Source organism: Pithys albifrons, chromosome 6, assembly GCF_047495875.1.
Source record: "Pithys albifrons albifrons isolate INPA30051 chromosome 6, PitAlb_v1, whole genome shotgun sequence".
In the NCBI taxonomy this organism is placed as follows: Eukaryota; Metazoa; Chordata; class Aves; order Passeriformes; family Thamnophilidae; genus Pithys; species Pithys albifrons.
The window spans coordinates 56,662,762-56,668,896 of NC_092463.1; the positions used below are offsets into that span (position 1 = coordinate 56,662,762).

A 6,135-nucleotide genomic window follows, 5' to 3' on the forward strand; every position below is an offset into this window, starting at 1 on the left:
AAATGCCTTGCTTTGTATTGTACACTCTGTTCAATGATAACATGGTTGCACCTATACCGTGATCATTATCACAAAACACATTTCCTTTTCCATCATTCCCTGCTTTGATTAACACTAAATCATTGTATTGCAGACTTCTAAAGCAAGATTGTTTTGTCCTATTCCTGTAAATATGTTTACTGGGGGAGAAGGGAGCAGGAGAAAGGTGGATTTTTTGCCCATAAGCAAAGCCCCATTGAGGTTCTGTTTTACCTATATGAGGTAAATCTTTTGCTAATCTTACCAGGTCAAGGCTGTTTGAGCTCAAACAAATCCTTAGCTGTGGGGAAGATGAGCTAAGTTTCTGGTCTGACTCTGAGTAGTCTAATAAGCTTTGTAAGGTTTTGTGGGAGTTTGTTTGTTTGTTTTGAAGAGAGAGACCAGCAAGAAGCAAACAGGAAACAAGTTAGGTAAATGAGGGCTAGAAGCAGGGCTGCACATGGAAAAGCAAAGGGGTGACTCTCTAACTTTTGTTGTGTTTCATTTTCCCATTTTTTCCACTTCCAGGACATTCTCCCTCTGCCTTTCCTGCCTGTTTTCTGACCCTATCGAAGTTTTCAGGGAAGGTGATTCATAAGATCTCCACTTACTCTTTTCCATCTGTGTTCTTCCTATCCTCCATGCAACACACTCTTCCACATGAAGTCACATGTGCCTTAGAGGCTGCACAGTCTGTGTAGGGTGACCAAGAGACGTGGCGTAACAGGCATGACAGGAAACTTGGAGAACTGATTCAAGAGCCCAGAAGGCACTTCTCTAGTCCACAGCAATATATTCTCCCTTTGTTACATACACACCCAGCTTGATCACTTGTCCACACTGCTGGTTTCACATTAAGAATCATAGACTCATAGAATTGATTGGGTTGGAAAAGACCTCCGAGGTCATCAAGTCCAACCCTTGGTCCAACTCCAGTCCCTTTACCAGATCATGGCACTCAGTGCCACGGCCAAGCTCAGCTTAAAAACCTCCAGGGATGGTGAATCCATCCCCTCTCTGGGCAGGCCATTCCAATGCCTGATTACTCTCTCTGGAAAGAATGTTTTTCTGATCTCCAACTTCAATTTCCCCTGGCAGAGCTTGAGCCTGTGCCTTGTCCTATTGCTGAGTGCCTGGGAGAAGAGACCAGAAAGATGAAGCGAGATCAGATACAGTAGGAATGAGGGGAAGACAGTGCTTCTTATCTTTACTTATTTCTTTCCTACTTGCTTCCTGCCCTCCCTGCTTATAGCAGAGTCCTCATACAGATAGGGCTGCTGGAGTGAAATCAAGAGAGTAGCAGCAGTGCCTTCTGCCACCTTTCCTCTAATTCCTCTACCTTCTGGGACAGCAGATGAAAGCAGCAAGGGAACATGGAATCAGGGAACAATGCTCCCACCCCAGTTCCTACCACGTTTCAGTCACACAGATTAACCGGTTTCTGCCCTTTAATTTGGGCCTTCCATAGGGCAGAGTCTCAGATGTATGACAGATAAACTGCTACATGTTTTGCCAAGACACTTGATTACTATCTGGCTTAGGTAAATAAAGCATTTAAGTTTTCTAAAGTCATGCTAAGATTAGTTTGAAACAGTTACAGGTATGTCATGTGTCTCCACAACAGATATAAACATCAGCAATCAATGGTAAAACTAGTTCTGAACTATCCCTCAGCTTAAGCCTCGTTTCAGGGGACGTGAAACTATTTTATATAACACGAAATACTTTTTTTAATATTATTTTTCCTCATATTCTGGTACCAAGCTATACTTGTCCTCAAGAGGAAGGTAAGGCTGAGTTCTCCCTTTGCTCTAATTTACAATGGGTTTCCTTTAGGTTCAAGAGGCCCTTATAATTGCTCCCAACTGGAACTATGAGCAAGTGGATAGAAAATCTGTATCACTTAAAAACAACACGTATGTGCTTATGTTTGTCCCAGTTTGTCCTTTCACTCTCCTAGTATACTGAGTTTTACTCCAAGTCTTTCAGGAACATAGAAGGAAGCATAAAGATTCATTGTTTTTATACAAGTTCACACAGTAGACCCAAGTGAAAATCAGGAACACAAGCAAAGTAAATTAATAAACTTGGAAATCTGAAAATCTGCTTTCTTTGCTCTCCCATCTAGTCTTTCCACACTTCCATACAAGTTTCAGAATTAAGTCCTTTATGCACCTGTTCACATTCCCCTGTTCAAAAAAAACCTCAAAACAACCACAGAAAAGTGACCCTCAGTGTTCCCCTCCTGCTATAACCTTAAAATTAAAACCTTGAAATTGTAAACGACCTGGATGGCTGTGGAAACACGATGTGTTGTACATACATGCAAATCTTGAAAAGCACGTGTTGTGCTGCACCCACGTACAGTGAGATACGCAGTGACCGACAAACCAAACTGATACTCAGCATCATACTTTTACCTCATGCAAAGCCGAACAAATGCTGATACACAAAGGAGTGTGATTCCTTATCCTTCCTGCAAATGTAAAGGGGGAGGAATTTTTATCATAGCAGCATGATAACATGAGTGCTGGTCGATGGAACTGGAGATCCCCTGACATCTCCTCACGCTCCCACCTCCCTTATCTCTGTACTGCTAAAGCAGCCCGTCACAACCACTTGCATCTTCCAGTTGTTCTTTCCTAAACATCCTTTGAACAACCTTATTTCCCCACTGCGACAACCCAGACGACCCACATACCTCTTTTTTTTAGAGTTAATTGTCAAATACAGACTGGTGAGTGGGGGGGCGGAGAACACCTGGCTTCCACTTTGGAGAACTTGGCTGCAGCTGGATGTCATTACTGACAGCAGTTCTGAACCGACTGTTCCACGCCAATAGAGCGGTTTATTTACTGAACCTCCAGCCGAACTCAAGTTTCGGAGGTTTGCTCGCTGCTAGAATAAATATTTAACTTACAGGAGCCGCGTCTGTTTAAAAGTCCTCCCGGCGGCGTGGATGGTTCAGCTCCCACCGAAGGGGCGAGGAGGGCGAAGCAACAGGCGCTGCTCCGGCAGCGCGGCGGGACCGGGAGGGCTCCGGTCCCTCCGTTTACACACCGGCCAAAGCGCCCCAGAGCCCGCGCCCCGCTGACCTGGACCTGTTCCTGCTCCTCCCGCTCCTGCTCCTGCCCGACGGTGCCTCCGCCGCCTCCGCAGCGCCGCGCCGGGAGCCGGGATAGCCGCGATAGCCGGGACAGCCGGGCCTGCAGTCCGCCGCCTCCCTGCGCTCGCGGAGCTCCCGAGCCCCACGGCCAGACCCTCCCTCACAGCCCGACCTGATCCTGATCCCGATCCCGCTCCCAGCTGCGCTCGGGCCACCCCCACGTGACAGCGCGCGGCGCTCCCGCCCCCCCCCACCCCGCGCGGGCAGGTGCTGCTCCCAGGAATTTCAGTGCGAGCAGAACAGTTTGGGCAACTTGCCTCCAGTTTCTGAGTTGTATTCTTCGTATCATTATCACTGGAAGTAGGACTATGGACGAAAACTATATTAATTTATTAACTAAAACATGCTACCCACCATGGGTTTTGGTGGATATTCCTGCATTCCTACATACCAGGGATTTTCCAGGTTGACAAAAACATTATGTTACTAACAGAGTAAAACAGTACGCTCTCTTTCCAAAGATTTAGAAATCAGGTTTTTCTATACTCAAAGCACTTCTTACCTACTTTAACTAGATTAGTGAAACAGCAGCATAGGTCATTTATATTGATAAAAGTGTTTTATGTCACATTCCTGTTGCCTCCTGTTTAAAAAACATTCTCTAATGTGCACTGCTTATGATTGCAAAAATGTCTAGTACAGGCAATCTCCAAGGAAGCAAATATTAAAAAATTGCAGTCAAAAATATAGGGTTTTCTTCTCTTTCTGGAGATTTCCAGATTACATCTAGAAATATGAAAAGTGCTGCAAGACTTGCTCATTGGTAGTTTGTTGGTCACTTTGGGTGCCTTAGTGATCCAACATCTGATAAGGGTTTTTGGTGACCCAACAGATCACCTGTGCAATACTGACACAGCTCTTTCACAGCATGCATGTGCTCAGTACTTCCAATGATGTCAGTTTTCCAGGGAGGTGGCTAAACAAAATGAACCATTTAGCAGAAAGTGAGATCAAGAGTTTGGAGTTACATATACAGTGTAATTAGTACACGGTTTTCACTGTGGTTGTATTTCAACAAGCACAGTTTGCTATCTTCCTCCTGTGATGATGCTGACTTTCATCTAAATAGGCTAAGCATGTTTGGTATGCACAATGTTTTAATGTAATTTTGTTACTTATAACAATTCACCTCAATTTTAAAATCTCTTTTTGCCTAGTGTAAGCTTCCAGTGTATTTGGAATGCTGAAACATCTTGTTCCCTGTTACCAGCTGATGCACTCTCTGACCTTGGGAAGAGTTATGTATTATTTCAGTTTTGTTTTAAACTTGTGCGTAACACCAAGACTATGATTCACATACCAGATATTCCAGATAAAGAACTGGACCTCACGTACAGGGAAGACATGCCCAAGGTGTGAGAGGGAGTGAATGGGAAGTGAAGTAGAACACCTTTGAAACATCTCTGAGCATGCTAAAGTATAATTAAAACTGGCAGGAATCCACGGGCTGTGCATTAATTCAGCTTTTGAATTTTTCTTGTCTTTCCTCTCAGCTTTGAGGTAGTCATCTTACATGGGTCACACAGGGGAGTGGTGAAAATTACAGTGGTTGATAAAATTAGCATCTTTCGTAATACTGATACCAAAAATTATTATATAGCACTTCTTGCTGCAGTATCATAAACCACTTGGGAAACAGTCAGTGGTATTTAGAACAATCTGGGCAAAGCTGTGAGTTTTTTCAACACCAGCCTGGTTTCCCTTCCTTTTCCCCAACTCACTGGAGGTCTAGGACAGGTGTCTGGGCAACTTTCTTCATGACAGAAGCAGCATCTGAGAATCATTTACTCCACTATGGCCATAGAGGGTTGTTACCTCCTTGTTTATTCCTGACGTGGAAAAGCCAAAGCCCTGCTGGTACATTCTGTGTTGGGAGGAGCAGTGTCAGCTGGTCATGGGAAGGCAAGCATGGCCTTGCACTAGTGCTGTGCAGGGGAAGGGCCTGGAACAGAGAGGCTCTGCAATTACTGCTGCTCCCTTGGGAAGCACGGGCAGAAGCAGAGACTGAACAGCACGAGCCAAGCACAGAACACAGAACACTGTCCTGCTACTGCTGCAATGTTCATGTGTCATTGTACAGTTCTGTTTCTGTTTGACATTTTATCATTGCATCTCTGGAAAGCAGAGAGAATCCTACTTTTGGGCTGCCTTTAGCTTTTTGACCCTGCATATCCTGCTTAATGTAATTGTTAAAAGTGAATTAATCCTGCATCTCTCTCTATCAGTGTAGCAGGTTTCAGAAGCACTCCCTCAGCTGTCCTGGCCTCTTGGCTAATTACCATTCCAGAAGTCCCCCCTTCAATAAGAGGGGTTTGTTTCTTCCCTGCAGTAGTGCAGACTCATGACTGTCACAAAGCTGGCATTGTGTTAAGGCTTTGCCTCTTTTATATAACAATGAAGTTTATTCAGGGAGAGCAGAATCGTCCTTCTTGCAAAAAGACATATGGAAAAAAAGTTAGGAACCCCAAAAGGGAACACTGTTGGCCATTGCTTTACCAACCATCTTCACTCCTTCCATCTCAAAAACCAGTGCAAAGTTGTCTGTGAGATCCCACGTATTGCTCTGTAACAGTTTATCTTAACTAGATATAAAGACCAGGGTTTATTTTTAAGTTGTTATAAGTTACTGAATAGAACTGTACATCAGTTTGCAGTATGTTCTAGATTGCTGTTTTATTTGCTGAAGGGGTTTTATAAAGCTTTAATTTTCCTGCTTATAAATGAGAGTAAATTAGCTGCTACTAATATAGTCAAAATCCAGTCCCAACCACTCTGATGTTTTGTTATCAATGCATTCAAGAATTCTCACATGAGATACCTAAGACTTCATGTCCTTATTCGTTAAAAGCTTTGTTTCAAGAATACTACAACAAAGGTTAGTCAGAATGTGGTTTCACTGCTTTCCCCAGATCACAGTACTCATAGTCTGTGCAGGTTTTGATACACCAGCA

General features: G+C 44.0%; 1 protein-coding gene across 6 annotated transcripts in view; it reads right to left on the minus strand.

Annotated features, from left to right (window-relative positions):
• Nucleotides 1–3,316, minus strand: part of PPFIBP2 (PPFIA binding protein 2) — a 102,180-nt gene extending 98,864 nt beyond the window's left edge. For 5 of the 6 annotated variants that reach the window (XM_071559025.1, XM_071559023.1, XM_071559021.1 and 2 more), the window contains exon 1: nt 2,939–3,316. The gene's annotated coding sequence lies outside the window, so the exon portion shown is untranslated. The remainder of the gene's footprint in view (nt 1–2,938) is intronic. The other variant, XM_071559020.1, reaches the window with a different exon arrangement.
• Nucleotides 3,317–6,135: the final 2,819 nt, after the last annotated feature.